This window comes from Bombus affinis, chromosome 10, assembly GCF_024516045.1.
Source record: "Bombus affinis isolate iyBomAffi1 chromosome 10, iyBomAffi1.2, whole genome shotgun sequence".
NCBI classification, from domain to species: domain Eukaryota; kingdom Metazoa; phylum Arthropoda; class Insecta; order Hymenoptera; family Apidae; genus Bombus; species Bombus affinis.
Window position 1 is genome coordinate 1,171,766 of NC_066353.1, and position 26,142 is coordinate 1,197,907.

The 26,142-nt window shown below is 40.3% G+C and overlaps 1 protein-coding gene across 6 annotated transcripts in view; it reads left to right on the forward strand.

Moving 5' to 3' along the window:
• Window positions 1-26,142, forward strand: part of LOC126921379 (LIM domain transcription factor LMO4.1) — a 479,425-nt gene that overhangs the window by 28,365 nt on the left and 424,918 nt on the right. For 5 of the 6 annotated variants that reach the window (XM_050732927.1, XM_050732922.1, XM_050732931.1 and 2 more), the window contains exon 1: window positions 22,278-23,051. The gene's annotated coding sequence lies outside the window, so the exon portion shown is untranslated. Of the gene's footprint in view, window positions 1-12,938; window positions 13,126-22,277; window positions 23,052-26,142 lie in introns of those variants that run through there. The other variant, XM_050732924.1, reaches the window with a different exon arrangement.

Below are 26,142 nucleotides of genomic sequence, written 5' to 3' on the forward strand. Positions count from 1 at the left end.
CAAATTAAACAAAATATCTTCGTCCTAGTAACAGTAGGGTATTTATTACATTTAATTACAAGAAAGTGGCAATGTAAAAATCAAACTACGAAAGTACTAAAGCGAAAACATATTTTATATAGACATCACTCTGAAAAATATTTACAGATCATTAACTCAACATCTTGCACGTTTTTCTCTTTTTTTAAACCAATTAATTGACAATTACTTAATTCGCAAAAACAGCATGATTAGAGTGCCATCGTGAACGTTCGCTTTCGCAGCAAGAAGTCTTGGCGGAGCCGAGGATTGTAATTGACTGGTAATTAAGAATTGCTAATTATTCTTGGTCGGCAAGCGTGGCCTCCTCTTCACCCCTCCTGTTCGTGCACCCTCGATCTTTCTACGTTTCCAAGCCTCCTTTGTGAGGCATTATAATGAGAGGCCGCACAACACTCGAGACTCGCAACTCTAACTCGGAGTCGTGGCACGGGGAAGAGACGTATTATTATTTCCTAATTGGGCCATTATTCACGAAACTAAGACCACGTGACTGTGGTACGCGTCCCGCCATACAATCCCGCCGACGGTCATAGTATTTACCGTGTTTTCGCGTTACTTTCGCTGCGATTACCTGCCATTTTTCCTCGTTCACTCAGTTCTTCCTTCTAATAACGAAGCTCTTCGTGATCTCCGCTTTTAGGGTTTTCGTAGCTTTTTCCTGTTTTACGATCACTCGAAACTGCGTGATTTATTGGGTCGCTCGACAAATTCGTAGCGAAATTGAAGAAAAATTTATAGACGACGTATTTATTTTCGTTGAATTAATATTTTATCGAATTTTAAGTAGCGGCATATTATTGCGTCTATTATGACGCTTACAAAACTATGAGTACGAAAATTTAACGCTATAAACACGAAACATAGAACATCATAAACCTCCGGTTTCTTTTTCAAACCTCGGGTATAATATTTGTTTTAAGAGCTTTGAAATATTGGGCGAAAATTCATGATAAGTAATCCTCTTCTAATCCTACCAAACATATACATTATAATAAACAAATATATTATACATATCTACTGCCAAAACTTTTTGGACAACCTAATAAAAACATGGATCAATTCGTTGATTTCTAACATCGTAATAATTTTTAATTGGCTTAGTTTCAAGTAATTTCAAGTAGTTTTAATTATTACTCCGGGAAGAAGGGCTTCGATTATTCGATGAAAGCTTTCGCTTGGATTTTACAGTGACGGTCCAGGAACACGCGATAAAACCAATCGAATATTGTAAACTGCACGGCGGATACAGCGATTAAGGAGCTTTAGATGGAAATTACAACGAATTTACGCGCAACTTTCGCAACGGTTTGCCATCCTCTCGTTTCCTCTTTGTCTCCGGCAAACAATTGCCGCCTTTCGATGAGGCCGCCGCGTATTTAGTCGGTACGCGGGCTTAGTTTTAATAAATAATCAGCATGCCGTCCCGGCATATAATTCCAATTAATAATTCATTCGTGAACGTTATGGGTGGTCCTCGCGAGCTACACGACTGTAGTATTAGCATATACGTAAATTAAGAGACCAGCCAATTATAATAATTGTGTAATTACGATAATTGCTGGTCCAGGACCTCTCTCGCTCTCGAGCGTGCTTTTCTTCCTTTACCTTGTTCGCCGTTCTATCATCGCCTAACCTTCGTCGAGGTATCGTAACGAGGTTGTCTCTATGCATGTGCGCGGCTTGATGGACCGATTAAAATATTTCTACGAAGCGAACGTGTTGTACAGGACAATATGAAGCGGTTGAAAATGGAAGTTTCAAATTTATATAAAATTGTTTCCATTATTTCTTTCTTAATATTAAAATAGAATCCAGGATTGCGATGGTTTAGTAACATTCTGTATTAATTCAGTGGATATCAGTAATTGATACGTTGAGTTAGAAAATGTCTTTCTTTAACGATTGATGATAATTTAAAGATATAAGATGTATACAAATATAAACATATCAAGTTTGGAATTGCAATTGAAAACGTCATTGAACTAAAGAAGTAAATAATAGAATGAAATGTCTGGAATATAAAATAGTCGACGGTTAAAAAATCAAGTGACGAATAAAAATTCCACAATCAAGATCATCGACCCACCAGAGTACAAATTAGAACTGTACAAACCTTACTAAAATATACAAAATATATGAGTTTGAAATATATCCAAACTCAAAAGTAGTAACTCAGCGCAATAGAATGTTTTTTTTTTAGAAACTCGATAAGGTGCATGAAAATGTATTGGGAATCTACTCGAATAAAGCGATGACATTTTGTTGGAACAGTGGTTCGAGCGTCTCGTATTTGAGGATCGAAGAATACAACGAGCGGAAAGATATTCGCAGCGAAATAGCAATCGCTAGAAATCAATTAGAGAATCCATGAAAGCGGCAGTGATGTCAGAAAGGATCGTAATCAGCCGCATAGAGCGGCCGCGAAATATAGGCGCTGATAGATCAAACAAACGTCGGATTGGATTATTTTTATCGTTGTTAATGGGGATGGCTCGGCCAGGTTTCATTTCACAAAGCCTGGTGCTAAAATCAATTCTCCACGCTGTGATCCCCACCCTCTTTGAATCTCCTGCTCGATCGGCTCTTCGCTAGGCTACCCTCGCACCACCCTGCTCCATATCTATACGTATCTCGCTTATATTTATATATCTATATATATTTATACACGTACACTCGCACAGTTCACTCTCCACGCGTATGTGTATCTACATTCATATATATATATATATATATATATATTTTCAACTTCGACATGCAGAGCGAACAGGTATTCATCCGTTTGTGCGATTTCGACGGAATCATTTGAGCGGGTCGCTCTGCTATTAATATCGGCCCTCACGCGCCATCATCATCCGTGTACACTATGTAAACCGTTCAATAATCGTTGGACAATTGCTGGAAACTATTTACGGTGGCTCAAAGGTGGTTCGTTCGTCTATCCTGAGGAATTTTCTCATAATTGTTTCATAAACGTAAATTATATTTTTTAATTTGATTCGATAGGTATGTCGATGAACGGTACTAATTCTAACTAGTTCTTTTTTAATTTATTAACCAGAAAAGACGACTCGTTATTTATTGTCGGTGGATATCTATGTAGGAGCGTTAGATATCTGTTACGAATTTACATAGCTTTCTTTCTCATCACTTACGAGTTACCATACGCTACTCGATATTTACACTATATTTAAATACCATCACGTATAATCTTTCCATGTTATTAAAAACTTCGATGTATATATGAAAAGCATTCTTTGTTTCAAAGGTAGCATAACGAAGGATATCGAACAGTCATCGAAGTGTCGATTAAAAGCTTATTAAACACCCTCTATTTGTGCTTAACTGCGGAAAATGAAGAGTTACCGCAAGATGACACTTGGTTATACCATCTCAGGGGAGGGAAACCATCGTTTATACTGAAACACTTGGAACGTCAAACACAATGGATCCGCAGACGGTCGGCCCGTTTGTTTTTCGAAATGGCCCAGGGGAGGATGAAACGAACAGAAAATCGATACATCGATCTCGATGTCGTACGAATGGAGGAGACCTCGTGAATAATTTGACGAAAGACAAAACTGATACCGCGATCGGTCGTGTGCCGTGTCAATAGGAATCTTGGCAATGGAAGGTACACAGTCAAATATTTGAGGCGGACTGTCGAATTTCAAAAATATCGTCACCGACTGTCTGCCGTGCATAGTCCCGATGAAATGTTTAATTCACGGAAGGTCGCAGGGGGTTGAGAACCGGTACCCGGTGTGACATTCGCATAGAAGTCTGCATAAATCTCTTTTCAGCTATTCGACCTCTCGCCTTTCTTTCGTGTTTGCACTACCTCGTGCCTTTCTGACCGTTCAGCGAGGCCAAAATCGCCTCTCGATCCTCATTGAGTCGAGGGCGGGGCGCGACGGTCGCTTTTGTTCGATGGCCGTTTCGTTTTACACAGGCGCGCGCGGTTCGTTCGCTTTTTTCCTCTTCGATTACGCAAATTTATAGCTGATGCAAGACTAGCCGGAATTACACTGTCTTTTACGCATATCTTTCTGCCAGCTACATTTTCTTGTTCATGCGTGTAATTTTATGCTGCAATGTTATCTCTCCTTCATAATTATTCGAACCACGTCAATGGATAATAGGCGTGTTTTAAATAATTTAGAATTAAAATAGGTACGATTTATAATCAATTTTTAACTGGAATTTATCATTCGATTACACGATCCGGACATCAGCGTCTTCCTATCTTATAAAACAGAGTTTAGAAATCTGGAACGGATGTATTTGTGCATTGAATAAAAAGAAATAATAATAATAATAATAAAATGGCTTATAAGCTATGGAGTCCAAAAAATTAATTTCTGGAATTTTTCTCTGTCTGTTCGTTTTTCTGTTTATACTTGCATCACGCAAAAACTAGTGATTTAGTATCCGGGGAAGAAAATAGAGTATCTTTCATCTCGATCCGTTTTATTGAAGTTGAGAAATAACCTGGCGTCTGAGTTGTATGCGTTCCAATGTTTGATAGAGGTCAAAAGCAACGATGGTTATTCTTTACCTCGCGTTTATTTTCAAATCGAACTTTTCCATAATTTAATACTTTTTTACTCCGAAAAATAAACTAACTGTTAATATAAAAAATATATAGGTATTTAATTCGTAAAAGTTCATCTGCTTAAAAATTGTTCCGTACATTAGTAGTCCGCGCGGACGAAGTAGCGGGCTAAAGCTAGTCGCTAATAAATAATTAAACAATATCCATCCATCCGTATTAAGCGTGACAGATAAAATCCAAGAAGATTAAATCCTCGAAAGATTTGATTCGTACATAAAGCGGAGGCTCATTCCGCTTTCGATGCAGCGGGAACAGCACCATTAAGGGATCTGAACGAACGGCAGAAGTACAGCAGACAAAACTTGAACAGCAAGAACTACGTTACCGTGGAGGCTTCCGCTTTTTAACGGTCACTTTCGCGCCGTTGTAGACGTTCGGCCGTCCTAACACGAGATCCACGCGCCTGTTACCGCCTAATCGGAAGTTTATGTCTTCATCCGAGGGAATAAAGGGGCCCTGCTCCCCGACGCCGCGAAATATTCGCCGGTATGGAACATTTAACGCCGCTCGCGGTCCCTCGCGCCGCGCGCCGTGACGCTACAGTAAAAACGACGATGCGCGAAGAGCGATAGTGAAGTGAATCGGCGAAAGAGAGACAGACCTCGGTGGAAGAGAGCCTCTCTCGTATTTGTGCTCTATACCCGAAACCGGTATATTCCCTGTGAAATTCACCTGGTTTATATTTTCTGTCGTTTCCGGTGCATCGCGTAATTTTCTCTCCCTTTCGCGCGCCTCGTTCTCTTTCGCTCTTACCAACGCGATCCTCGCTCGTCCTCTGCATACCCTCTCGTCCGCCATCCCGTGTCGTTCCATAGTACCCAGCTCCGGCATTTTTATGGGGATAATCCACCCACTCGCGGATACGGCACTGACACTTGTTTTATCCGTCGCTGAACGACGTTTCATGCTCTCCCGTGTCCTGCCACTTTTGATACGAGAAACGGGGTGAACACGGCGAGTGGGTGTACAGGGCTTGGACATCGGGATGGGTCATCGGTGACAGGGGTGGTGCGTAAACGATTTTTTATTTCGTCGCTTTTCCTCCGTGTACCAGTGTATCCCGATGAAGTCCTGCAGCTGCATCCGATGCGCCATGTAATCGTTTATTAATTGTCGCGGAATAGTCGAAAGGACGTTTGTGCGGGAATAGAAAGGACGGGAATGGTGACGCTTCGTTTTGGGAAACTGTCGATCGAGCGATCGCATGTGCCTCGTTCCGTTAATGTACTATAAAGCTGGCCGATTCAAGGCAAGGGATTGATCGGTTTATAGCGGGATATCGTGTTGGCGTACGTCGTTAATCGGAGTATGATAGCGGTTATTGTAAGGACGTGTTGTTCGAATGGATATACTTGTTGAATTAGTATTTTAAGTAATAGGGGATCTTTATCGCTCGACAACAGAGGGACGAATATTCATTTTTTGAAATCTTTATGTCTTGCAGAAGAAAATTTTATCGACGGATTATCCGACATGTACTACGATACTAAATTCACCCTTCCATTTACTCTTTTTCTTCTTCACTGCTATTTTACGATATAACTCTCGTACGTATCTGGTACATTTTTGCTTGACTAAAAATACGACGTTTTCCGTCTCGAAATTCCCCTATTCGATTTCCACAGAATTGTAAAGCATCGCGCGACAAGCTAGCAAAGAATTTCTTATCATCGTTTCTCCTGGCCGTATTCAGCGTTACCGGTGTAACGGCGGACTAAGGTGGATAATGCCCGGTCGGGAAGCAGATTCGCGAGAGGAGAATTTCCCTTCGTTCCAGCCGGGTATCCGAGAAAACTTTATTGTTGGCATATTTTTAAAAATTCACGATCGTCTCTAAGCCGTCGTTCCGCGGGCACTAAACGTTCCGCAAACGGCCACCACGAATGTAATTTCTACTCGGCTTTAGCCGCGTACTACTCGGCCCCGCCGAAACCTGAGGATATTTCACGGTTTTCGCGGGACGATCGAAACGGCACGTCTGAACGTTTATCGCGCGTTCTCCACCAACTTACACGACTCGGGGTAAACGCGCACGAGTGCGCCCAACATTCGCGCCGGCTTCTGGTCGTTATCATCCCATAACGTTTCCTCCGTGAAATTGTCGAAAATATTTCGATAGTACTTTTCGTCTATTTCATTGAGAAGCTTCTTTCGTGAGCCAAATTGGCTGAAAACTTCACAAATTATAGAAAATTTGAATTTGAATTAATGATTTCTGATTTATTTATCAGTAACATTATCACATCCCTTTTTCATTTGTCGTAGTTTGGTTGAATGAAGTTTTGGCTTTAAGAAATTACAATTGTGTATGCGGCGTTACTCGCGATTTGAAGAAAGAAATAATCATTTCTATTTCTCATTCATAATTTCTATTTCAACATGATATTTCACGAAATATACACGTACGTACATGCTGAAAATATTTCTGGAATCCTGTTGCTTGTATCTTTTAACAGTTCAAGCGCTCCATTTTTCCGATTGTTCGCTAGACAAGAAAACGTTTAACCAGATTCAAATACCTGCCATCAACCAGCATCTTCATGGCCCTGAATCATTTATCAGTTCCAGGTCCGCGTCAGAAACGTTTGTCTAGACTCGTGACTTGTTTATGATGGCTGCCCTCGGTGCAGTTTCATTTCAGCTTCGCGCCTCATATGGACAGAGCAAATAACTTTTCTCGATAGTCGGAGTTCGCGCTCGCTTTCTAGAAGGAGAGTAAACAGCGTGCCAGAGAGGATGGAGAGAAAAAAAAATGAAGAAGCTCGTTCTCTCTTGCGTTCACAGTCGCGTAAGGGAAAAGCGGAAAGGAAAGAGCAGCAACAGCGGGTGGAAATTCATTCGTAATTCATGAGTATCGGGCCGAAGTCCCCGTCAAAACTTTGGATATTCGTCCGTCAAACGTTTCTCCCGTCAACTTTCCGAGTGTCTAAAGCCGCCTATCCCCTTGGTCCTCGTCCAGCTGACGGTTCTTCCCCGAGAAAATGATAACCTTGTTTTCGACCACTTTGCGCCCGCCTAGTCTCCACGTACGAGTTTCACGAACTACTCTCTACGATCCCCTTCTACTCTCCTCTCTTTCTCTTTCTTTCACGTATACCTGACGTAATCGCGTTACCTTCACCATTTTCTCTATCGCACCACATTTCTATTTCGTTCCAACTCGGGTTTTTCCCCAGGACGAAACGCGTCAGGATAACATCAAAATAGCTGTGCGTGACCGCTAATCCGCGACAGTTCGAGTATCACGTAGCCACCGTGTATTCGCGTCAATTTACTTCCACTTACTACGATTCGCCTTGTCGGGCTGGATTAAATTCTAACAATTCTGCCTCTGCCGCTGGCTATCCATCAATCGAAAAACTCTCATCCACGTCGAGAGCAGCGAAATATTATCCGGTCGAGTTATTCGAGAGAAAGCAACGATCTTGGACTGCGTGTCTTAAATAACAATCGAGTAAACGGCAAAAAGGAGGGGGTGGAAGGGGGAACAGGTTTGAACGACGACAGCGCGAACTGTTTAGCCCCGGAGCTTCCATCCGAGACGGGCAACAGTAAAACACTCGGTTTCGTTCGCCCTCCCGCCGTTTCTCCAATGAAGATTCGAAGAAAAAGGCGGAGAAAATGTGCGCGTTTGCACACGAAGCGAGAACGAGATAGACGGGGCTCCAGGTATTCTCTCCATGGCGAAGAAGTCGAACGAAGCTGCCCAAGGCAGTCGTCGTTGTCTGTTCGCCGCGCTCTGTACTTACCGCGAAATGAATCAAGTCTCTGCTTCCAAGCCGGGCAGGTGCTTATTACTCACTCGTAGAGGCCACGGCACAGCCCTCTTTCCACCTCCGTACCAGCGTCCCTTGGCCCTTGTCTTCTTTCTTCTTCTAGTATCACTACTACTACTAATATCTCAGACTTCTTTGTCTTCCTCTTTCTTTCACGTAGGTACATATATCGTTGCGCGGAGACCTCCCTCGCCCTCTGGCTTCACTTCGGAACTCCTCCCTTTATCGTTCGCGCCTCTCCAATGCCTCGGAAGCGGAGGAGATTGTAAACGTCGCGATTCGTACGATTATCGCGCATGAGAATAATGTTCCCAAGCTTTAGTTGCGCCAAGTTGCCACGGAAATCATCCGTGTCCTCCGGTTCGAAGCTTCCGCCGATAGTTGCACCGACTTGCACATTTACCCGACACCCCTTATGAGACTAACTGTACTTGTTATCTTTGATTCCGAACGAATGGTGTTGCTGAGTAATGGCGTTGCGTGAATTTTCAGTCGGTTAATTTATGAAGTTATCTAAGCATTACGTTCATTAGACAGGGAAGTAGGTTGTATATTTAAAATTTCTAACTACAATTTTATGCTTCGTATTTAAAAATAAGATAATTGGTATACCATGTGTGGTTGGAAAATTGGATAGTGTGATGGTAAAAGAGCGAGAGACTCGATTACTTAATGAAAAATTTACTTGATGAAAAATTGACTCTACCTAATGGAAAATTCACAGTTGATGTATAATAAATTGATACTTTCATGAACATAATTTAAAAGGTAGAAGGTAAACAGGAATTTAATATAATAACAGATACTACGGTTTGAATATTTCGTATATTTTTGCGTATTACGTACATCTTGTGCATTTTTGTTCTTTGAAATTTATCATGAATGCCTAAAAACCCGCAGTTCAGTAAGAAACAAATATATTTCAATGATATATATATATATCGATGAAATATATATCGTATCATGAAAGTTGAATGTATATCGTACATATAAAACAGCATGTTTATGCGCGTGGACTTGCGTGAAATTTTGTAGCGGGGAGTTTGTCGTTTGCGAGGGTAGCGGAGGAACAACGAGGAAAACGGAACGAGGGAGAGATGAGGGACGCGCTTCTAATGGCGGTCATCTCGAATGCCCTAAGGCGGCTATTGTCTCGGTTTATGCCCTCCTTGCGCATACCAGCCCATACACAGGCCGGAAGACCTACAACATGACTACCTTCCCGTTTTCAAAGGGTGATCAGACGTTCACGGAATGCTTACGTGTACACACTTGGACGTCCGACTCGTACAACATCCCGCTGCCTTATATTCCCTTTAAGGCACTGCTTCGTTAGCTTAATGCCCGGTGATAATCATCGGTGGTTTGTTATATTTCGAAGGCTTCTCGAATGCTTTAACAACGCGTGATCCGACATCGCAGATGTCGTATTATACGTCTAGCGATTTTGATCCTCATGCTGCCTGTGAATCACGCGAGACATTCTTGTACTCGAACACATTGTTGCATGGTAGACAATGTAGCTACGATGGAGATAACAATGTGGAGGAATGTTACATCGATATTGGAGCCTGTAATTTTGTTAATTGCGCAGCTGGAGGGAAGTAGAGGGTAGGATATTCAATCCAGGGTGGATTACGTCACGAGCAGTTTGTAGAAAGATAGGTGGAATGATAGGAGATTCTTAATTAAGCAGCGAATGCGGTACGTGTTACGATTAAACGTAGTTTTTCATTCAATCAATTCAACCAATTTTGTTGATTTTTTAATACGCTCCTATTTTATGATCTCTGAATTTGTCGAGTAAGATAGGAATTTCCATCCCTAGCTTAAAAAACGTAATCTCGTAATATTCGAGTTATACACAATCGTGTTAATAGTGTACTAGACAGATATAGGTGCATCGTAATTTTACTGACATAATAGTTATCCGTTTCAAACAAGTTTAAATTTGCTCCCTCTTACATAATAATGTAACAAATAACAATAATAGTAAACTGATAAGCTACAAGTTATGCAGTTTTCTTTCCTGATTCTATAATCTTCTCTTACATACGATAATGAGATAATTCGTGGCTTTTACAATTTTACTAACAACACCATCTCTAAGATAGCTAATTAACGACGATAATTAATGCTATTATCCTAAAATTAAGATAAAATAATACATAAAACCTGTGAATACTTTTTACACATCGTTACTTTCTTACCAAAGATTCATCAAAGACTCGGACATGAAATATTTGCATATATAATAATAATAATAATGATAATAATAATAGTAATAATAATAATAGTAATAATAAGAGTAATAATAAGAGTAACGTCGTCGTAGGTATAATTGTGAGACATTAGGATGAGAAATTGGGCTGAGAGAGACGAGGGTGCACACGGTACGTAGAAGAGCCGAATCCGCCCGGGGGGACGATTTCGATCTCTTGAACTATCATCCGTGGTGCAGCTATAATGCTGGTTTGTGTAGTACGTATCACGAGTTACCTGGTTGGGGTGCTTTCTATCGGCGATGTAGTCGCGCGTAATAACCGCGAACGGTTCGTTTCGTGGATCAGATTAGGAGAGACTCGGTACGTCCGCGTATTAGATCCTCCTGAGTGCGGTAGGCCGAGATTTTATCGTGGCGACGGTAAAGAGGAAGCCAACCCTCTCAGACCCTCGATCGGACACTTTCGACTGTCCTATAAAACGGCTCGATTAACTGCTTACACCTATGCCACAGGATAAGACAGATAATCTCGACGTTCTCGCCGTTTCCTACTCGATTTCCTGTGGTTCCAAGGACGTTTTCGGGGTGTGTTCCAAGCTTTTTTATCCTTCAGTCACATTACTTGGGATTTGGTTGCGGGAACCGTGACTCGAGAACTTTCTTCTCAAGAGTTGGAAACTTGATCCCAGTAGTAGGAAAGTTGGAAGAAGTTAAATGTGGGAACTATGTATTTGAAATTTTGTTTATGATTTGAATTTTTGTTTGTTTACATTCTTTTAGTTGCTTGGGCGTACAAATAATCACACACAGTAGGCATACATCGGTCGGATTCGCCTCGTATTTTAATCCAGAAATATTCTTCGACCAATGTATGTCTCGGAAGCTTCTCAGCGCCAAATGTATCTGTTCGTGCTCAAGATATTTGATAATTTAAATAAAATATTTACCACGTACCATCGATGATGATCAATTGAGGTTTACTTAATTTTTTACTAATATAATATTGCCACTCCTGAAATTAGTGCTCTAGCTATCGAAAGGAATTTCCTTTACTTTCATAAATTTTTGGCGATGAAATGTTCTAAAGTAACGTAAATTTAAGCAAAGCTTTTCTTTAAATTCTTCTATGGGATCTTAATTAGGATCTTAAATTCTATAGGATCTTAAATTTCTCAATAGGAATTAATGCCAACGTATAACTAATAATTTTCAACTCTTTAATACGGCTCTCATTTGAAACGGCGAAAGCACAGAAATATAATATCCTTCCTCATTTGTAAGAAATGCAATCGTCACATCAGAGAGTGCATCGATAATTTCAGGTAGTTCAAACTTTGACGATGTCTAGGCATTCGCGTCAGACACGGACAGGCATTTTGTAGGGCAGTATTTCAATCGGTAGATAGTAGACGAAACGTATGGATAGGGTAAAGAATTAACCGGAACATCGTGAAAGTGCCGCGGGGCTTCACTTTGACAGCCGATCACCGCCGAAGGGTGAATGATACGAACAAACTCGCCCGGCATTATATTTCAATCACGTTTGTGCAGCCTTTGATTACTCGCGATTCGAGAGGCGACGCTAACTGAGAGACTAACGAACGATCTCTCTGATATTATTGATCGAGTTGTCTAACAATTTTACACGGCTTTCTGGCTTTCCCCTCATCCTTTTTTCGGATGCATCACTCACGCTTCATGGATCTTCATCGCGATGCAAATAATTTTTGCAAATTGCAAATCGAGTATATTCACTTCATATAGATACCAATTCTCTTTAGAAATATTCCTTTTATAAAAAATAATTGGTTAAAACAATAGTCGTATCTACAGATTCTTTGTAACTCGTTAAACACGGCATGGTGCAATAGAATTTCCATTAGATAGGTACTAGTGATATAACAGAATTTGTGTTGAGAATTTAAGAAGCACGTCGTATCGTTAAAATGGAAAACTTTCGAATTTACGAGTATTTTATTCGAAATTCGTGAGAATTGTATATGAAAGAAACGCAGAGGATAAGGATATCGATATAACAACGTAGAACTAAACCAACATCGACTAGCCGTAAATTAAAATATTGTTCTTTCGCGTTTAATTTTATATAATGCATCGTTCCGCAAGCGGTGCGATAAAACGCATAAAAACGCTGGTTGAATAAAATACGTTGCACGCGGAACATTTATCGGAAAGCTTCTTTAGATCCCCGGTGAATGGATTCGCCATGGAAAACTAGCATCTCTGGCGTTACAGTTCTCTACTCTTGATTTTTGCTAATTTACAGGTGAGAATGCTCGAGGAAGCGGGCCCGGCGAATGCAGCATTAAGGAGTAACCGGTCGACTTTTTTCTCCATCTCCATGGCATTTACCCGAGATAGCCGCGGAATCGACGGTTAAAAAAGCATTTCACGAAGCTGCAACCAACCAACCAACCAGCCAACCAGGCAAGCCAGCCGGTTTCGAATAAGAGGTAAGCCGATAGTCCTTCCTTTTCGTTGAAGGTGGAACAATAGGGTAGATTTTCCGAGATCTGTTTTACGTCTGCTCGCACCGAGGGTATGGCCCAGCATGGTAGCTCGGCCAGCCCCCGCGAATAAAATGAAGTAGAACGTTCCAACCGACCCCGTGTGTTTGCTTTTTGCTCGTAATAGCACCCACATCCACCTGTATCTCTTCATACATCCACTTTCATCGTTGTACCTGCTCCCGTAGAGATCAGAACGACGGCTTTTGACTGAACATTTTCGTAGTTAAATACCGCCTCTCCCCCCTCTCTCTCGCTCTCCCTCTTCCCCTCTCTTTGGCGTACACTCATTCCTAGTCCTTCCTCTTTATCTTCTACCCTTCCTTCGTTTTTTTTTTTTTATTTTATCCTCTGTGTCTCCGCTTTCGTGTTTCTTCCGTCCCGTCTCTCTCCTTCCACTCCCTCCACGTTGTTCCTACGGGATCGTCCCGCTTACGGACGCACTTGTACGCTCGCTAGAGTGCGGGGCAGGGGAAAAAAAGCAAGATCCGTGAGTATAGATTCGGCATGGAGCACGCGAGCGAGTTTTTTAATCTTTCAATGGGCCTTCTACGCTCTGGAAATCTCTCTCGCTCTCTTTCCCCCCTTTCCCTGCTGTTTCTCTGTTTCTGTTCTTTTCCCGTTTTACTCTCATACTTTTTTCCCTTGCTCTCGCTCTCTGTCTGCCATGGCAGACTTCCTCTCCTTTCTCTCGATTCTGCAAACCCCTCTCGAAAGTTCGTCCCACTTCAACCCTAGCTGCGACCGCTCGGCTGCTTGTCTCTCGATATATTTACATATTTTCGTGATATTTCGCGACGTTAATCCCTGAGCCGGCCTCCGCCCCCCGCTTCACTCCGACGAGCGCGAATTAAATGTGAAAACTCGCCTCCGGCCTTTTTTTCTCTCCATCTCTCTCCTCAACAGAGGTTTATTGTTAAATTCGCGCTCAGCTACGGCTTGCTCGCTCGGCGATTTTATCTCCGAGCTTCTGCTCTCTTTCTAACTCGCGAACGTACGTAACCTCCGTTTCTCTGTCTGTCTTTTTCACGCTGTTTTTCCCTCTCCTTTTTCTATTTCTTTCCTTTTTCGTTTTTTACCTGGGAAGGTACGTCGATGTTGTAGCGTCGTTGTTGTCGTTGTTCTTCTCGCCGTTCTAGTCGATTCCGTTCCTTTTTTCCATACCAGTTCCGCTTTCGAACGAGTCTATTCACTCGTGGTTAGGTCAATTCAATTTCGTCTCGAAATTTCGTCGTTGCTCCGTGATTACGCGAAATTATAAGCGCAGAATTACATTGCCCGAGAATGTTACTTCACGTTAATTGTTCGTTAAATGTTCTATTTTATAGGGAACAAAGAGATAATTGAATGAATAGAGGTAATAAGCGAGCAATAAGAACAGAATATCGCGGAGCTGTTTGAATTAATAATTATGCGCAAGCTGGTTCCAAAGTGATTGGAAAATCATAGTCGATCCGTGGTTTCGTCCTTGCTTTCGTCTCGCGTAGACCTGCTAACGTAATTCGCACCGGAAGGCAAAGAAGATCGCACGAAGCCGGAACTCAGCTCGCGGTAAGATCTTTCGCATGAAATACGAAGTCTCGCGGGAGCAGGTCTTCCTGAAATATCGAGTATATATTCCACAGACAACCGTGACTCTTAAGACTTTCTCAGTATTTAGCGATGTTTCGAAGAACGAAGAAATAAAATAATTATAGTAGTTTGATGCTTGCGTGTTTTGGCCATCTGTACGATTTGCTTTTACATGGCTCTTTTTACCGTTATTCATTTTGTTTTAAACTATATTTTTCATTGGACATTTTTATCTGATATATATTCTCAAAGAGCCGGAAATTAATCGATAACGAGCTACGTTTAAATGATAGAAGTTTAACAAGTAACAAGGTAATCACAGCTGATCATTTTTGAGCGAATACAATTCTATTACGAATTTCTATACAAAATGCTAGTTCTCCGAAATAGCAGATAGTTCGTCTACAACGTTAACTGGAACGGATGTACTTACAGGGTATAAACACTTTACAGGTCTTGCCTAAAGTTTCTCGAATTTCGAGACACGGTGAAAAAAAAAAAAAGAACGCGGAAGATTCATCCATTTCGGGTGGAGGCAAAACGAGTGCAATTTCGTAGATTAAAAATCCCAGGTTTGGCAAATGCGCACGATTCTTACCGATTTCAATGAACCTTCGCGTTAATCCCGCGCGTAATTACGGCCACGCGATTGTTCGACGGCAATTGAATTGCGAACGGACAAACAATAAGCAAATTATATTTCCGAAAGTACCCTCGTTTAGAAAATTAACCGCGGTAAAAAAAAAGAAAAGAAAGAGAGAGAGAGAAGAATATGAGAAGAGAGAAACACGGCTGGAAACGATCGTTCAGCGAAATCCTTGGTAATTCGCGTCTTTAGACGGGGAAAACAAAACAAGAAGCAAAGAGGAGGGAAAGAAAGAAAGAGAAGGAGGCTCGAGAACTTGTATTTTCCTACAGCTTTTTATCGACCTCATTCTATACCGCTGAAAATGAAAAAAAAAGGAAGAGACGTAGAGGAACGAGGGAAAGGGAGAAGGGGAAAGCGAGGGGAGGTTCTTTTCGAACTCGACTTTATTCTGCGTCATTCAGCCGCTTCCGAGTTGCCGCTGTTTCACTTCCGGCCGATGATCGTACAGCGGATGAACATTTTGTCCCTTGCAATTCATAAGCTGAAAACTGCGTGGTAGACGGAAGGCGGAAGAGCACTCTTTATCCGTTTTGTTTCGCGAAACTATCAGCCACTTATCAAGCGCAAGTAGGCTAGTGGCGCGGGAAAAATTACGGACAATGCTGTGCTTAACGTTTCGATGGAAAAACCGGTATCATTTATTCAAACGGGAATACCTAATCAGTCATAAACCTTGAATACATTATTGTTTCGATTCGTGATCGGACAGAAATCCAATACATATTCAGGGAAGATCAGATCATTGTTCATTTGATGAACGATTGGTGACTCACAATGATTATAAGGATCGAATATTTAATTAATCTGTCTAAAGTACAAATATTTCTTTGGTTTATAGGTGAAAATTATTAAAGTTTGTTGTAAGAAAAATCTTTAATAAAGTGCATTAAATTAAACCCCATCCCTCTATATCAGATCCTACATTTATTTTGTTAATCAATTATTAGAAGTGGGAAGCGAGTAAGATAATCATGCCAGAATAGCGTAACGATACAGCGGAATTTGCCAGTTAATTTTTATATTTATCCTGTGATATTGTCCCAATATTTAAATGACTAAAACAAATATTCAAACTAAAAACAATCCTCTTACAAATACAATATAGCCTTATAAGTTATAATATATATGTGTGTTGAGAAATGCTTATTCAATTCACTACTTAAACACAAACAAACGCGATATAAAGAATTGTAAATTCTTAAGGATCGTCTCTATTTTTCATTAATTAAATATTTTCATAAAACAATTTCACCTTTGCTACAAATTTTAACCAAAACGTTTAACTTTCCCACGACGTATACCATTGTAATCGTTGGAGTTTGCGGAAGAAATCTGAATCGTACCTTACATGCGACACGCGTACTACAGGTGGTGAAGTTTTATAAAGTGACGATCCCTCGCCGTAGTAAACTTGTCGGGCTTGTAGTAATCTCGTTAACGAAGTCTCTTCGGGTACCAGGACGGCTCTCATGCATCTCATCTTATCTCGTTGTCTTCTCCATTCGTCTCCTCGTTATCGTCGAATCGCTCGTAAATCGAGCGTGCTCGTAGAGGCCTCGTTCAGGTTGTTCGCTTCGGGAGAATCGATATCGCTCTCTCGTGTCTGTGGGATGCCAGGCTCGACTTGATCTTACAAACCGGAGCTCTCGAGATCGCTCTTTGACTTCGTAGTCTCTCAAATCCCCTCTCTTCCTTATCAGATCGCGTCACCGGGTGAAAGCCGAACGAATGGACCGATCGTTCTCTGGTTCGATCGTCTGCCGGACACTGCGAAAAATAGTCTTACTTCGATACCTTATATCCGGCTTTTCCGAGTTCGTATCTTTTAATGTAAAAATCCTTGTTATCTTCTCTTTTCGTGATTAGGATTGTTCCGATTCTTTTCCATTTAATACAACAGTAATGTGACTTTATGGTGTACGAGAAAATATATAACGCAATGAATTTTATTTACATATTTTACAAAAATACAAATTTCCAAAAATGTACTGTTGTAAGTTTAGGAATTTTCTTTGAAGAATCGTGAATTGGACAGTTTGATTATATTTCGCATGGTTTATACGAAATTATGATTACCTTATTCGGTCTATATAATCTTTATTTATTATTCCTTTTTTTATTACTCTTTTTTCTTTTCCTTTCTGCATGTAATATATTTTCACAGAATTAAACATAGTATGAGACGATAAAGCCGTAGTTTCATAAGAACTTCAAACCTCACGGTAGAATGACCCATCAATCGCAGTAGATTTACCCAGTCGCCGTTCAGACGAAACAACATCGTAATACTATAAAACTAGTATCCTAACAAAGGCGTAATTTCAAAGACGAAGACGAAACTTCTTCACAGTACCAGGTAAAATGATCTATCAACCGCAATAAATTTATCCGATCACCATTTAAACAAACCCGTTAATCAGTCACCAACAAACTCCACTTCATCTAATGCTATATAATTTCGTACAAGTGCTATCAGCTTCTGTATGCGCGCCATAAACTCTTTTTCTCGTCTCGAAATCCATCCTAGTGAAAAAAAGGGGTTAACATGTTACTATCCGAAATGGGACGTATTATGAAATTTTGAAGCAGCGAGTGGATCGTGGTAGTGGTACGCGTGTATATATATCGAACAATAGGAGCGTCTCTATCCAAAAACAATGGTCGTGGCATTAATTAAATCGCACGAGCTCGGTCAGACCTCGGACCGGCCAACGTGTGGAACAAGAAGGGGACGAAGTACCGTGACCCGCTGGGCGATTCAAAAATAAAAGGAATAATTTTAGTCTACGTATATCCCCGGGCGGAACGGATATCATTGTTGGATAGGACGGCACGGCTTATTAGAATAATACGGTCGCAGGAGATCCTGGAGGGGGACGATGGCCGGCTAAATACGGAGGTAATTGTTCGAGGGATTGTTGTTCCAGGTTATTCTTATGTAAATCTTGACCAAACCTTCCATGAAGGGATAAAGCGGAGGAGAGCGGTGGGGTTGGAGGAGGTTGAAGAGTGGATAGGGCGCAAGAGTGCCTACGAATATTTGCACGAGGTAATTATTTCGTCCCCGGAGGAAAGCCGGATTTCCGCCGGAGAGTTTTCCACGTGTTATTTTGCGCCACGCCACTCGGCCTCATTATATAAGCCATTGTTCTTTCCCTTAGCGCCTCGCCGACTTAACTATGTTCCGCGAGTCGATCCAGCCTGGCTTGGCTTCCGTTTAGGGAGAGCCATTTTATGCTTGTCAAGTGTCCTCCTTCGGTCCTTTGTATACTTCTATTACGTAGAATCGATATAGCAAGATAAGCGATAGCGATCGTTCCGAATAGATTAAAAAATGGATTTTCATGGATTAGTTTCGTTTGTGGTATATTTGGATTTAGTAATGCGACGAGTAAAATGGATTTTATTATTGTTGGGGGTAAATGATGGTTTCTGAAATTGGGATGTAGAATGAAACGAGCGGAGGACGCGTTACGAACACGTGACATTCTGACGTTCTAAATAATTTATGTGCAGAACACGGTGGTGGCCTAACCTTTGCTCTTTTTAAAGTTTCCAGCGCGAACCATTGTTCGGCACTGCCTAGCACGCTACAAATTCATCCTCTTAGTTAATATATTACAGTATTTTTCCCGTTATTTTGCGCTTCCCTTGTGATATACGTGCTTTCACATTCTTTTTTTCGAAGAATTTTTTTGCAAAACGAAATATCGCCGGATTACTTTGTCACAGAATATTATTATACGTTGTCATTGAGTTTTACTCATATAACTTTTTATTTAGACTTGTACTTCATTTAGGTATATGTAAATTTTAATTTTAAAAGAATTATATATAACAACAAATTCGAAGGTTTGCAAGTTTATCAGATTCTTATCGTAATTTAAAAGAATTAATATAAAATTCAAAGATCCGCAAGTTTATCAAACTCATGTCGTAAAATTCACAGAAATATCGTCGATATTTTGTGGAAGGGACTACGCTTACCGTGCATCGCGGTTGATCTTTGTAATTTCCGAGCGACAGATAAGCGACAGGGCAGAAGTTAATAGCAATGTTATTCGATGTTGCGTGCGCTTTTGAAGCAGCTACGGCAGCCGTCTGTCTGTCACATAGGTTATCCACTGCCGTAGGTGGTTAGCTACGACTTGTGCTCAAACGAGCAAAGTCGATTACCTTGGCCCTTACGTGGCTCGCCGGAAGCCAGTCGGACATCAAAGTGCCCCGTCTGGCTTCCTGGGTAATTAATTCCTCCTGCTGCCAACTTTCATACAGAGCATCGTAACTGTCCTTCCAACAGATCACATCAAATCTTCTACGGAAAACAAAAACTGGCTACGCTGTAACCGGCTTGCCTACCATGTTCCATGTTTGCGATGAAAATCATGAATCAACTTTTAATTAGATGAATGCTTCTCCCAAAGAAATACATCTTTTATTTTGTATCACAAATATACATATTCAATCAGTTTTCAAAAAACTATTACGATACGTACGAAATAAAAATTTATGAAATTTCTTTTAAAACAATCAAACACTATTAATCGAAACTTTTTTCAATAATAATTAAAAAATAAAGATTTCATCAATTTTTGGTTCTTCGTTGTTCTTTTATCAAGATCCTATCAAAATATTTTAATAGTTTTATCGATATATCTCCAAGATCATCGAGAACAGTTAGCTCGCGTTAAAGTAGAATTATCTATCAGTGTCAGACACGTATGTTCGAGCGTTTCGGTTCCCAGCGAAGTTCACATGCGAAAACTTCTTATCATTGTGAGATATTTCTATTATAATACATTGAGAAAGCATTCTAAATAATTTTCAACTATCGTATTTGTGTTAACTAATCAGACTGTTGAATTACGACAGCGAGTTCTTCTTCTCATCTCTTATACTGTCGGCTATAAATATTAGGACACTTGACGATACTTAGTACGAATTAGATGTCTTTCACTGTTTGCATTTCCTATTTATTTTATTCCCATCATATACATTGGTGGCTAAAAATGATTCATCATTTTCAGAGAATGTATATTTACTTTCCACTTTCACAGTATGCTTTATAACGTGAAATATCAAATAAAATAAAAATTATTACTTCTCGACTAAAATACATGCTAATAATTGATAATGTACCATCTTATGTTCTTCTTTATTTACTAGAAGAAAAGCTCCTTTTCTCTACTGAATGTCTGACTACTATCGATTCGATACAACAATGCAACCAACGTACATGCACATTCTATCACATAAATTCGTCATCAAACAACGTCATCGTTATTCGTTCTCCCTATAGCAAAGTTTCAAGTCTGTGTGAAAGACGTGTGCACGCCTTATCGGTCCAGAACTGATGTGACCGGTCATGAAACGAAGATCAGTCGTGTGGTGGGGGGTGCAAGGTGATTACTAACATCATGCAGGTGTATTAATAGATTCCGTATTCGCCGCGGGGGAGGAATGGATGAAACGGGGGGAGTCTTTCTGGCCAGTAGAGAGGGATGGATCAGGGGAACGGGGTGAAGAACGGCAAGGACACCGGGACCAAGCAGGTGAACAGAGTCGCCAATCACGAGCCTCTCTCCGGATTCTCTTGCGTCTCGCTCCTCCCTGGCCGAGCTTGCGGAGGTGTGGTTTGCACCTGCGCTTGCGCTGCACGCCCCGCCTCCCGCACCTGCGGCTTTTCCGCGCTTCCGCGTACGCTTTCCGCACTTCGTGCTGGTGGGGCACGGAACCCGAGACGAGGTACCACGAGGTTTCGGCCGCTAGTGCTGTCTGGACCGCGCTGGCTGAATCTACTTGCATCGTCTAGGCGGCTTTCGTACCGCTCCAGATCGTGCTTCCTCCCAATCTTTATGATATTTTCTTTTAAACTATGTTTGACAGTGAATGAGTATTTGGGAAAACTAGCATCATAGTGATAAAATATTTACAGATCGCAATACGCATACGTAAGAGTAGTAATAGTCGTATACATATTTGATTGCTTTAATGTATTGAGTTCATTAGAACACCAGTTCGTTCGAATACTTATTCGCTATAATCAATAGCCTTAGGTATTTAGGTGAAATCTTTCCGAATGACAAATGGTAATTACTAGTTGAGAAATTTTGTTGCGATGAAAATGCAGTTTATCGTTGCTGTTCTTTTTGCGTTTCTTTGATCCTAAGTGGACGTTATATTTCAATATCTCATGTATCTCATTCCTAATAATTGATCTTGCCAATCAAACTAATCAATTCCATATTGTATAAGATTTTGAAAATTGAATTTTAACAAGCAACGGACTTATTGCCATGAAGGTATTTACCGCAGAAAAACAGCATAAGTAATCGCAAATTCCAAGATAAGTTTGAGAAGATAATGTCTATACTTGCCATTTCTCTTTGCATTTCAATTTATGCAGTTGACCGCCATGGCTTCAGGGATGTTCGTACATCCAGCCATTCGTCTCAATTATTTCTACATCCTCGTACACCGATTCTTACCAAACGCTCGATCTTTCTTCGTCATAGTTCGCTAAACCGTGTCTTCGATCGTTGCACAAGTAGCGATCGATGCCCGATCCTTGGGCACGAACATTAGCGCACAATGGTCGTGAGACGTCAGACTTGGTGCTTCCGATTTCCGATGTTCCTCATTGTCTGAAATCGCATAAAAGTTTCATCGCTAGTATTTAGGGGATACAATAGCACAGGCATTCAGAAATATACCCCAAAGTAACACAGACACACATAGAGAAAGAGAATTATAGAGAAGCGTAGAAATGGATCGTCTTCCCCTCTATCGTCGTCCCCTCCAGCGCGTACGAGTAGAAGGGTCGCGTTTTACGGCGGGTTCCGCTAGATGGCACGGATGCTTCCTTACGCGGTGGCTCGCAGTCGCTCCGCGGCGCCCAGACCGTGCGGTTATCCGTCTCTGCTCGAAAAAAGCCCGCCACGAGCAGGCGAGCATCGACGTTCTTCTCCGCTGCGAAGCGATATTACGTCCCTTTCTTGCAATCATCTCTCGCCAGACTTCTTCGTCTCATTCAGAATCTATTTACATATTTCCGTGGAAAAAATCATACTAGGAACGAACTTTGGAGAATTTAATTGGAACGTGTTCTCGACCGAATCAGTCGGTCCCAGGAGAACTCGGGAGCGCACACTCCTGACGTTTCTTCCCCCGTCGTTTCAGTCAGCCGCGGGCAACCGTCGCGGTGTCACGTGTTTTCGTATCGCCATCGTGTATATTTGCAATTAACCAGCAATTAACAAAAATCAGCGGTATTCAATTTTACTTCGAAGAATTATTCGCTGTGAAATTACTGCCACTTAACGAACGATGTTATCGAATAAAGTTCAATTAAACTTTAAATAAACATTTGGAATAAATTTCCATATATAGACTGTAGAATTTTCGTCGTCGCGATTAACAAGTTCGAAAGACCTTCGTGCACGGTCGTTTTCTGTTTATTCTTCTTCGCTCGCTCCTGTCTCCCCATTGGACGGCTCGCTCGTGATCGCCACGTGGTCGTGTCGCGATCGATCAGTGGTGCATCCTATAACCGGCCGAGAAGGAACGAGCACGACGTGGTGCCGCGAACCGGAGATAAGCGAAGAGGATCACTCGGAACTGGTGCTGCTAGGAAAACGTCCTGCCAGCCAGAGTGAGTACCCTTGTTACGATCAACGAACTTGTAGCATATTGTTGCCTTGCCGCATTTCACAACCCCCACCCTCTAGTCGCTGCCGCTACCCTCCTGTTTACGCTCGATGTCGATGGTCCTTGAACTTGCTTTGCTGAGAGAATGTGCGTAGGGTAGGTCTTTATTTGTTGCGCCAGGCTTAAATGTCAGAGTTTGTACATTCTCGTTTTATTATTTGCATATTTCTATTAAGTAAACCGCTTTTTCTTACTTCATTTTGCCGTGCTACTACATAGACAATTTTTGTGAAATTTTTGTTAAAATTTATATAGACATATAATCGATATGTGAATTTATACTTCTCAATTGCTTCTACTCGGTAACGCTTAGTAATGGAAATTTGTACGCCAAACAGAAACGTATCGATAGGACAAGTTTCTCTCACGCAATCATATACATAGGACACACGAATGTTTGCTATCGATGGACTTTTAAGATTTAGTTTCGAATAACGTATCTTATAATCGAATGTAATCGAATAATGTATTCAAATAGATACATTTTAGTATACGGAATAAAATATACATACATTTGATTTGCGTATTCACTATTCGATGCCCGGAAGAAGAAACGGGTCAGTTGTTGTGTCGTAATAAACATAATACATAGTGACTAGTCAATTCTACGCAAATTCATAACTAGACTGCGGATGTTTGTAGGAATTTTACGTTCTTGTGAATATAATTACAGAAACGAGAACTAAATATAGAGATTTGTTATAGACATTAAATATTCTTGTGTGCGTTCTATTAGGTTGTCCGAAAAGTTTCTTTCGTTTCATAAGGTGATAATAGATGAACAACAATTTCTGTTTTATATTATTTTATTGAATTAGGTATGATCCATTTCATTCTATTTCTATTAATATGTTCGTGCATAATTCAATAAACTAATATAAAACAGAAATAGTTGTTCATCTATTATCACCTTATGAAACGAAAGAAACTTTTCGGACAGCTTAATATTTTACATATTTCATATATTATTGCATATTATATACATCTTGCATTTTTAAATTATCTGCAAATGCATAAACATCCGCAATCTATTTATATCGGCAGATATCGCGATTACATGGTGCTGAGTTCACGTTCATGACAAAGTCAGAGTTTCCTTATATCGTGTCTGTCTGAATTAGTAATCTTCAAGAAGCTTAGTGTCTCAAGCTTCTAATTTTCTAATTCGGTCCGCAGGAAATCTTTTATCAAAGATAATCCGGCTAACCAACGTCGACCGATCAGAGATCGCAATTCAATCGAACTTTCCGCGTATTCTGGTCGAAAATTTCGCGAGGTTATCGGGTCTTAGGCGGCACACCATCGATCTAATTGCATCGATTGTCAGCAAACCGCGTGAAGAGACTAGAGCGAGGCCTGCGCCTGCACCGGGTTTAGCCCTTTAAATGACTTAGCAGACAATTTGCCCATTAACTCAGCCAGTCTCTAGCCGTAATGGAAGCCATTGTTCGACCTATCTTGTCAGTAATACACGGCTGACCTGTATGTGTGTGTGCGCGCGCGCGCCGTTCGCGTGGACGTATTACAGGTAGATGTTGCCGTGTGCACGCACGAGGACATCAAGACACTTGCGATATCGGGTAGCCCACATTGTGCGTCGAGATGAGATCGTCTCATTACGATTACGTTAATTAATCTAACGTATTATGGTCTGATAGTCCCTTAAGAAGGCTTGTCCGAAAAGCTAGCGCGAGGTAACTGTTTTCGGAAATGGGGTCTGAGAAGGATAAAACGAGGATATAGGAATATTATCCGGTAAAATAATTATTCGATATACGCCCCTATCTGAAATCAGATCATCTTAAAGATCAGAGCATCTTAAAATTTAAGAGGAAAGAATGAATTCCTTAAGTCGATAGATATCTTATTCGTGATATTCTTTTATGCTATAAACAGATATGTAATATTTATATAAGATTATATAAGATTATATTATATAATTATATTATATTGTATATTATATTATATTATATTATATTATATATTATATAAGATTTATGTAACAGATACTGTACAGTTTTATTTCATTTTTTCAATTTTAATTAATTAAAATTAATTTCAATTTTAATAAACTAAATTTTATATTTAAATGTAATATTCTTATCCTTTAGAAAAAGTTTGTTTCGAGCAGGAGCGTATATGATTTTGATAGATTAATATTCGGTACTTTGAAAGGTAGTAGTTCAGGATTACGTTTGACGTTGAAATAGATATGTGATTTTGATCTCAGACTATTTTGATATTCGGATTTTCGTCCATTAGACTGTTTTATAACTTGATAGGTTAGCTATTTGTATTAGTATCGAGTAAGTGAAGTATCTAGATAGATACTAATAGATATATAATAAATAGGCTTTTGTATCAATTATGTTCTGCCTATGTTCTAACTTTTAAAACGAAGAATGTTTTATTAGACTAATTTTAGTAATAAGTGAATTTTTTCGCACAGAATATACATTCAATTTTTACATGACTGCTTTGGTGAACCCGATTTTTATTAGAGCGATAGTTAGAAGAGAACAGTTTGTATAAAATTTAATGGAAAAATCTTGAGTTTGCAAAATTTTCATGCGGTTCCGCTACCGTGCTCTTTATATCAATATCTAATCCATTTTCGTTCGAAAAATATAAAAATTTTGTAAAAATCTGTAACACTTGATGCATCTTTCTACCTATTTGTTACTTTCATTCTTTTTATTTTACAAACTTTTGCATTTAAAGGATTTGCCAACAAAAACCTTTCATACCATATTTTATTTATTCTTAAGCGAAAGTTACATTAGCAATAGATAAATAATTATATCTAGAACCCACGTGGAAAGTTATTTTAAATTTTCCGATGTGATTATTATTACACATCGTCGCTCTCATCGGTAGTGAAAGGGTTCGCTTATTTACTCATCAATCATCATTCCGTTATCGAATTCATATACCAAGACAAATTACTTATTAACAATGTAGAACCTATCGTCGACCACGCTGCCATCCTGCTTTCTAACATTCTCCAACCTGCATCATCATTCGCTTATAACGTC